Below are 9,403 nucleotides of genomic sequence, written 5' to 3'. Positions count from 1 at the left end.
GGTGAGAATGAAATGAGAAAACACACAGAAAGATCACAGAACAGTGCCTGGTCCCCAGGAAGCAAACATTTGCTCTTAGCAGGTAGGCATGGCCAAAAATTACCAACTGAAGTGTGAGCCAAGGTCTGTCTAACTCCCCAGCCTGTGCATCATAACCTCCTACCCCCACCCCTACACTTAGTAGGTGCTCAAAACACATTTCATGAGAGATATGTGTATTGTTTGCATGCTTACTGACTTTCTGGAGGACACCAAGGATGGATGGTTGCTGTGGAGAAGAATGAAACGGGGATGAACTTTTTGCTAAATGACCTTGCATACCTTTTGAATTTGTACCAGATAAATGTTATTACCTGTAATAAAACTGTAACATTTTAAAACGCTTTTTAAATTGAATAAAATTCATTGCAGTTTTTATATTTTGGAGGCCCAAACTGTGCAGGAGGCCTGAGTTGGAGCCCACTGTGCTGACTGAGGCCCCACGTCACCTGAGAGTAACTGGCTTGGAGGCAGCAAGGGTCCCCACTATCTCCTATGTTCCTGAAGGCACTTTTGCAAGGCCAAGTTCCTACATCAATGCTAAACCATAACTTTTGATGCTGAATGACTGAGGATCTCCCCAATCATTCCACTGAAGTGCTCTTGACCCACCTAGGTTCTTCTTTGGGAGGCCAGGAGATTGGTGTGGAGACAGGGAGTACCTCCCACCTTCCCTCACATTTCCCCCACTAGCACAGGAGGAGGAGGAGGCAGGGCTTGTGTCAGGGAGTTGGAATCACAGAACCTCAGCATTCAAACATCCTTAAAGGTCAGGGTTGGGTAAAATTCTCCCCAACCTCCCTGACATGTTTCCTCAGTCTATGCTTGCATACCTCCAGGGATGGAGACCTCACTCCTTCAGGAACAGCCTTACCAACCAGCACAGCTCTGCCAGGAAGAAAGAGTTTGCTCTCTGAGCTAAGACCTGCTGCCCTGGGACGGCTCTGTGATGTCCTTGGGGGTCCTTGCTCTGTCCTCTGGGCCCCCAGACCATGTGAGCTTGCTGCAGAGTTGCCCCCAGGGTGCCTCCTCTGACTCCTCAGTGTTGGCGACTTCCTGGCCTCCTACCTGCCCTGGGCGTGCTTAGCCTGGCTCTCTTGCAGGCCCCAGCACCTAGGGATGGGGTGGACAGCCAACATGTCTTCAGAAAGCACCTGATGGGCCAGACCTCAGAGGAAAAGTTGTTTTCTGGGCCTGCCCTGGCTGAGGCCTGAGGAAGCCTGAGCATCTCACACTGAGGCCAGTGGGTCTTCAGTGACCCAAGCACTGGGTGCCCCCACCCCAGGTCTGTACCTCTCCTGCTTGAACAGGGTTGGATACTCTCAGCCAAAGTTAGAGTGCTGGCACTGGCGTCTTTAGCTGGGACACTTCCTTCTGTTAACCTATTCTTTCTTTTAAAAAATGATTTATTTTTTAAAGTGAGAAAAAGATCTGTGAGATCTAGAGGTAGCTGCGTTTACTAGTTCCTTGTGTATTCCCCTGGAGATAGTCAAAGCATGTTCAGCATACACATGCTGTCCTTGGCTTGGGAGACCATCCTTTGCCCCTCTTTGTGTGCAAACCCAGAAGGCAATCTCTATTCCCTGATCCCACCCTTGGGTGGCCCCTCTCTGCTCCCTCCCACGAGTGATGAATGTACCCCTGGCTCTGCACAGAATGATTCTGATGGTACCTGCATCTCAGTTTTAACAATTTAGCATTTATTTAAATGCATATTAAAGAAAACAAATACATCCAAACTATAATTTCATATGTGCCTAGAATAGGGTTAATATTTAAAAGTGAGTTGTGTTCAAGGTAAATAATAGGCAGTTTGTAGCTAAGGCGAAATTGTACAGGAGGTACAGGGACAACTCAGAAGCTTGGAAATGCTGCTGCCGCCTGTAAGAGGTGAATCGAGAATGGGAGACTGGTGCTTGGCGCCTGGAATGAGCCCACCAGCGGCTGGTAGAGGAAGGCAGAGGCTCTGGGGCTGTGATTCTCAATCTTGGCTGAACATCAGGATCACATGGGCAGCGTTAAAAATCCTGTCTAGGCTGCGTTCCACATCAATCTAAGGGTATGCGACCCGCGTAAGTCCCACCAGGGACAGGTAAGTGCTCCCAGAGCTCCCCTGAGCCTCTCCCTAGACAAACGTTGGGCGCCCCCTGCTGGCAGGAGGAGCCGCATGCTCCCACTCTGGTGGGATTTGCTGTGGGACTCAGGGTCTCAGCTAAACGGGGGAAGAGGTTGGCCGTTTATATAAGCTCTGGTCCACTCAGGCTTCATATTAACTGTTAGCAAGAGGAAGCTATTTAAAGCAGGCGGCTGAGGGGCACGTGGGAGGCCACTAGTTGTGGCGCAAGGGCTCAGGACGCAGGCAGAAGACCATGCCTGATCCTTAAAGTGCCATCCAGGCCAAACCAAATTAGGAGCGGAAGGCAGCGGCCAAACAACAGGGGGGCGTGGAGGAGACTCTAATTAAAATGCTTAATGCACTTGGTGATATTCCTATTTTTCTCCCAGCTAATGTTTTACTCACCCCCGTGCGTTGGTCTTCTGCTCATGAAGTTGATGGTCATTCGTAATTCGTCAGTGTTTTCATTCAGCAAATAATCCTGGGCCAGGACCTATGTAGGGCACTGGGGGATAATACCAAAAATAATAACAGCTCACATTTAATGAGCGCTGACCCTGTGTCAGGTACTGTTCTATGCGCTTTGCATATATTAACTTATTTAATCATCACACTGTCCTTTGAGAAGTGTCCTTATTTATTACTCCCACTTGACAGGTGAGGAAACTGATGCACAGAGAGGTTAAATAACTTGCTCAAGTTCTCATAGTTAGGACATGGCTGGTACATGACTAAGACAGTACTCCTTCCTTCGAGAAGCTCATAGTCTAGTGGGACGACAGAGCTGGGAAACATATGTATACATATACATATACATATAATTGGGGACTCACAAGGGAGGAAGTGCCCCTTCTGTCCGGGAGGGGCAAGGGAGGACAGATAGCGCACTTGGGGTCCTGAATTTAGGGTTCACAGTTCCAAGAAATAATCAGTGTGTTTTCCGGGCAAGGGAAGGAGTCCTGCGTGTTCTCTGTGTTTGCCCCACCACGAGGAGGGTGGAGGGAGGCCGGCAGAGGACTGAAGGCACCTGTGTTTGGCCCCTGCCCTGGTCCTCACATCAGCTTGTTCAAGAGGAACAGCTGGTTTTCCAGGTGACCTGTGCCCAGCCTGGGCCCTGTCCCAGCCACTCCCTTAGTGAGAATGTGAGAAAGCCTTTCATTCGAAGGACTGAGGCTTCCTGTGCTGGCTCCACAAGTCACTTAACCTTCTCAGAGCCTCAGCTCCCTGATGTGCAAATCGGTGACTGACACCCATCTTGCAGGGTCATCATCTTATTCAGGATGTAGCAGGATATTTAGTGGTAGATTGAGCACAAAAATGGCCATAGTCTCTATCTGCTATAGGCTGAATTTTGTTCTCCCAAAATTCATGTTGAAATTCTAAGCCCTGGGACCTCAGAATGTGACTGTATTTGGAGAGAGAGTCTTTAAAGAGGTAAGTAAATTAAAATGAGATCATTAGGGTGGGCCCTAACCCAATATTATATCTTTCTGAGAAGAGAAAATTTGGACATAGATATGCACAGAGGGAAGACCATGTGAAGACACAGGGAGAAGACGGCCATCTGCAAGCCAAGAAGAGAGGCCTCAGAAGAAACCAACCCTGCAGACACCTTGATCTTGGATTTTCAGCCTCCAGAACTGTGAGGAAATAAATTTCTATTGTTTAAGTCAGTCAGTCTGTGGTACTTTGTTACGGAAGCCTGCAAGCTGATACCTCCCCCTTTGTGGTTTCTCCTAGAAAGAGGTGGTGGTTCTAGTTCTCCACCCTTGGATTTACGCTGGTCTTGTGACTTGCTTTGGCTGATAGGAGGCTACACCTTCATTGGCAAGAAGCCGTCACACAGCCTCTCCCAGATGCAGGGAGGGCTGGGAACTGTTGTCCTTAGGAGTCAAAAGATCATGAATGCTTCTGCTTGCTTTCTTTTTGTGAACAAACCTGGGTTGGCCTGCTGGAAGATGAGAGACCACATGGAGGAGCTCATTTATCCTAGTCAAAGCCATTCTAGACCAGTCAACTACCAAACATGTGAGAGAGTGAGACAGAGAGATGAGAGAGAGAGAGAGAGAGAGAGAGAGAGAGAGAGAGAAAGCAGAGAAGCTGAGGCCATGAGATTTCCACCACTATCTTTTCCAATGCAGGGGAGCACCTCCGTGGGCTGAGGTACACACGGTGACTACCTGGGGTGGAAGTATCCGCCCCTTCTTACACCAGCCTGCTAAAGTTGGGGACTTGACAGCCTGGCAGAGGCTCAGCCTGAGGTGTTTTTGCACAGAGTGTCGACATTGTCTGAGAAACGATCTGAGGCAGAGACGGCCAGCTGTGCACCGGAGACATGTGCTTCTCCTGTGTGGTGTGGAGATGTTGTGGGATATAGCTGCCCAGCCAGGGACAACAGTTCCCAGCCCTCCCTGCTTCTGGGAGAGGCTGTGTGACGGCTTCTTGCCAATGAAGGTGTGAGAAAGTGAGGTCCAGGCTCAGGCGGTTGAAAGGAAACGGACTCTCTCTATTCTCTTTCCTTCCATTTCCTGGCTGGACATCAACTCCTGAACGACCTTGGAGGCGGTGCGCTGAAGATGACAGTGGCTTTATTGTTCTGCAATCGCCAAGGGAATGAATGACTGCACAGAGAGGGCTCCAGCTCCCCCTCCACCCATCGACCAGGGACACCTGCCTAGCCATTACGTGTTATGTTATGGCACCAAAATCTTGGGGTTGGTTTGTTACAGCAAGTAGCATTATCTTATTTAATATCATATCCGTGGCTTAATAAGGATAACAACAACAGCTGACCTTGACTGATTGCCTACTGTACATCAGAAACCATGTGACTTGTGTTAGATGCACAATCTCAAACTTCACTACAACTCTGCGAGGTATGGACTATTATCGTCCCCATTCTATATGGAGGCTGAGAAGCTTGCCCAAAATCACACATTCCTTCAGGGAGTCCTTCAAAAACATTTATTGAGGGCCTATTATGTATCAGCACCATTTGAGGCTGAGGATACAGCAGCAAACGTGAAAAGTTTCCACCTTCGTGCAGCTGGCATCCCAGTGGAAGGGAGGCAATCAACAAACATGTGCACATGTGCAGAAGGAATGAGGAACATGAATGCAGGGCCCAGGCACAGAGGTAAAGGGGTGGGGTGCCGGTGAACAGCTAGGAACAAGGTGAGGCAAATGGGGCTCTGAGAGTACAAAACGGAGCCGGTGCTTGCACAGTCCTAAGGGTGAGCACCTCTTTAAATTTTGCACCCCAGGTGCCTCGCTTACCTCTCCTGGTTCCAGCTCTGGCCGGGGATGTGCTATTTTGATAGCGTGGTCAGGATGAGGTGATGTTTGCGCAGAGGCCTGAGGAGGTGAGGGAGAGAGGCATTTAGGAATCTGGGAGAAGAGTGTTCTGGGCACGGGACCAGCAGATGATGGAGGTGGACCATGCTCTGCCTGCGACAGCAGGAGCAGGAAGCCATTGTGCCTGCGTACCAGGGCCCCTTGGGAAGGTTGTGAGAGATAAGTCTGAGGGGTACCCGGGCCAGGTCAGGAAGGTCCCTGTGGGCTAATATGAGGACTTTGGTGGGAGCCACAGGAGGGTGCTGAGCAGAGGAGGGACGTGGCCTGACTTTGATCCAGTAGGACTCCTCTATCTGCATGGGAGGCAGAGGCTGTGAGAGTGGGGTGGGGGCAAGAGAAGCGGCAGCGAGAGCAGGGAGGGGGCGACTGCAGTCATCCACGTGAGAGATGGTGGGGTAACAGCGAGGTGAGGAGAAGTGGGCATATTTTAGATCCATTTCAAAGCAAAAGCCGACAAGACTTGCTGATGGATTAGAAGTAAGGTGTGAGAGAAAGAGAGGGGTCAAAGACGACCTCAAAGTGTTTGATTGGTGCACCTGGCTGAATGGAGGAGCCCTTTACTCCAATGGAAGGGCTGTGAGAAAAGCAGGTTTGGGAGTCGAGTCCCCCAGAGAAAAGAACCCATGAGCTCTGTTGAAGGCACAAGGCCAGGTGGGAACACGGCCATGTGCCATGCCATCTGAGCTCCGGACCTCATTGGCCTCTCAGTTGAGCCCCTGCAAGAGAAGGGGGCGCTCAACTCATCAGTGCAGGGGCTTCGTAGGGGGAACTGACTCTCACTCCAGGCAGCTGGGGTGCTCACCTTCCTCTGCTGGACAGCAGGAGGGAGTCTCAGAAGGCATCAAACAAGAACCAGGAAAACCAAGTTGGCTTTGAAAACCTGGGATCTTACATGACCAAATGGCGCCCCCTGGTGGCTGGGTAGGCTTTTCGCAGCCCTCTGCTCACCCTGTGTACCTACTCCACAGAGAAAACAGTCCATTGTGACAATGAGATCTCCTTCCAAGGCCAGCTCCACTCCCCAGAGGCAACGACTGAGTCTGTGTTTCCTTCCAGACATTCAACAAACATCCTTTCAACTGATTCTTACTAAGGGTTTACTATGTATGCCAAGCACACAGTATTTTTGCCTTCTGTACCTCTTCTCAACACAGAAGCCAGAGGTCAGATCCGGTTCCTTCTCTACTCCCAACTCTCCCTTGAGGATCCCGCCAACTCAGAGTAAAGGCCAAAGTCCCTACAATAGCCATGACCTGCCCTCTCCCCTTGAGCTCTCAGACCTTCCTATAACTCCCTCCCTTGCTCCCTCTGTTCCAGCCACATTACCTTTTTTTATTGTAGTAAAATGGACACAATATAATATTTACCATTTTAACCATTCACAAGTGTACAGTTCAGTGGCATTAAATACATTCACAATGTAATGTAACCGGCACCACTATCTATACCCAAAACTCTTCCCTCGGCCCCCCACAAATCTGCGTCTATTCAACACCAACTCCCACTCCTCCCCTCCCCCCAGACCCTGGTAATCTTTACTCAACTTTCTGTCCCTATGAACTTGCCTCTTCTAGATACTTCATGTAAGTGGATTCATACAGTAGTTGTCCTTCTGTGTCTGGCTTATTTTGCTAAGCAGAATGAAAAAGGTCAAACCATACTGTAGCATATATCACGTCATTCCCTTTTACGGCCGAATAATATTTTATTATACGGATAGATCACATTTTGTTTATCCATTCATCCATTAATAGGCACTTGGGTTGTTCCTACATTTTGGCTATTGTGAATAATGTCGCTATGAGCATGCGTGTTGACCTCATGACTTTTACTTTAACCTGCCAGGCACGCCCTGCCTTAGGGACTTTGCACTGGCTGTTCCCTCTGCATGGAAGTTCTTCCCCCAAGAGATCCACATGGCTCATTCCTCACTGCCTTCAGGTCTTTGTTCAAATGATGCCTTCTCAGTGACCCCCCTATTAAATACTGCGACCTGGCACTTCCCATCCCCTTTACTCAATTTTTTTCTTTTTTCTATCCACTTATCACTTTCTAATGTACTATAAAATATACTTCTTGGGTATAGTTATTGTTTAGTGGCTGTGTCTCTCCACTAGACTATCAGCTTCATGAGGTCAAGAGCTGCTGTCTGGTTTAGCTCAGGCACGCATGTAGCAAGGTGCTCAATACATAGGTTGTTGAATGAAAAAAAATCACAGGCCTAAGTCAATTTCTGAGTTAAACTGGAGTCACAAGACTAAGGTGTTAGATGCTATACACATCAAACTCTTCAATATCTTAAATACTTAAAATACCACATGTATACAGATTATTTCAAATCTGTGTTTGAATTGGGGTTAACTTCTCAACTGACTGGGCGTACATATCTCCAGAGATTTAGCTCAGAGGAATGAGTTCTGAAGCTGCAGACAACCAGTGTGATTTTCTTCTCACAACCTGAGGACCATGCTGAGCCCTTTACTCTCGTCCCTGGCCCTGGGACCCTCTTGGAGGTATGTACAGCACAGTCAGTCGAGGGGGTGAGTGGGAGCAGAAATCCAGTTTGTGACCCACTCACTAGGCACAGGCCTTGAGTTCTGGCACAGGGCTACATCCGTGGAAGCAAGAGGGGCCTCTTTCCCATTCACAAAGGCCCCAATAGGCCGGCAGTGGCCCTGTTTTGTCAAAGGAGATGCCATCCCATAACCTGAAAATTGGGTGTCCTTGCAGTTCACATGTTAATACCATATTTTCTACTTGACAAGTCTGTTGAGACTGCTACTTCCCACCAACCTCCCCCACGAAATTCAATGAATGTGCGAGTAGTTATTATTTGATTCTATTCTGACTTCCCATCTGGCAGGGCCATGACTCTCAAAGATATTTCCATGATACCAGATAGGATCCTCGCATCTCCAATGGCAGTGTCTGACTCAGCATGACACCACTGCCAAAGCATTTAAATGACACCTCCCTTCCTTTTTCTTTAACAAACATTCACATAGTCCCTCCTATGTGCCAGGCCCTGTTCCAGCACTGTATTAACTGATTGAATCCTCCAGCCTAGGAGGTAGATGCTATTATTCTCCCATTTTACAGATGAGGAAACTAAAGCTCAGAGAATTTCAGTGACTCAACTGGGACCTCACAGCTATGGGGCTGGGATACAGACCCAAGTTGACTGGCTCTGGAATCGGTGCTTATAACAGTTAAGACTGGCTACCGCTTAACGTTTTCTTGTCCTCCTTTTCTCCCTCTTTCCCTACTTGCTTCTTTCCCTCTCTTCCCTTTCCTTCTCTCTTTCTCTCTTTTCTTTCGTCCGTTCTCTGCTTCCTTCCTGACCCTGAGCAGCTGCCACCTGCTTCCCCTGGTCACCACCCAGCCTGGCACACCCTTTGCCAATTCTCCAAACCAGGCCCTGCCCTCCTGTGACCCTGTCAGTCCTTTGGTCATTACTCTGTTTTCCCTGCGCCAGCAGATGGGGTGTGCCAACCTCTGTCCCCTCAACCTACCCGCTCATGACCACAGCAGCAGTTGGCAGAGGCCTGGGCCAGCCTGGAGGGAAGCTGGATCTTGGGGGAGTTACATGCCGTCCTGCACACCTTCCCCTGACATATGCTTACCGACATTATGATTTCCCTCTCCTGCACGGGGATTTTAATGTCATGCCAAGACATCTTGTGCTGGTTGAGATGAACTTAAACAATAAGGGGTCAGAAAGAGAGAGAGAGACAGAGAGAGACAGAAATGGAGACAGAACTCTAGGACAGAAGGCAAAGGTGAAGAAGCCATTGTCTGAGACTCTTCCATTAGATGGGGATCACTGTAGTGCTGGGAAGACGTGGTGCCTTAATAGCATCACTCTAGGTGTGAATGAATTTTTCTGTTTCTCAA

The 9,403-nt window shown here is 48.9% G+C and overlaps 1 long non-coding RNA gene across 1 annotated transcript in view; it reads right to left on the bottom strand.

Annotated features, from left to right (window-relative positions):
- Positions 1-234: 234 nt before the first annotated feature.
- Positions 235-9,403, bottom strand: part of LOC109455410 (uncharacterized) — a 12,178-nt gene continuing 3,009 nt past the window's right edge. Inside the window, exons 3-4 of the long non-coding RNA XR_002138636.2 lie at positions 2,561-2,660; positions 235-268 (exon numbers count right to left, since the gene is read on the bottom strand). This is a non-coding gene — a long non-coding RNA (uncharacterized LOC109455410). The remainder of the gene's footprint in view (positions 269-2,560; positions 2,661-9,403) is intronic.

This window comes from Rhinolophus sinicus, linkage group LG10, assembly GCF_036562045.2.
Source record: "Rhinolophus sinicus isolate RSC01 linkage group LG10, ASM3656204v1, whole genome shotgun sequence".
In the NCBI taxonomy this organism is placed as follows: domain Eukaryota; kingdom Metazoa; phylum Chordata; class Mammalia; order Chiroptera; family Rhinolophidae; genus Rhinolophus; species Rhinolophus sinicus.
Note: the sequence above shows the minus strand (reverse complement) of the source record. Positions and strands in the feature narration are given on the sequence as shown.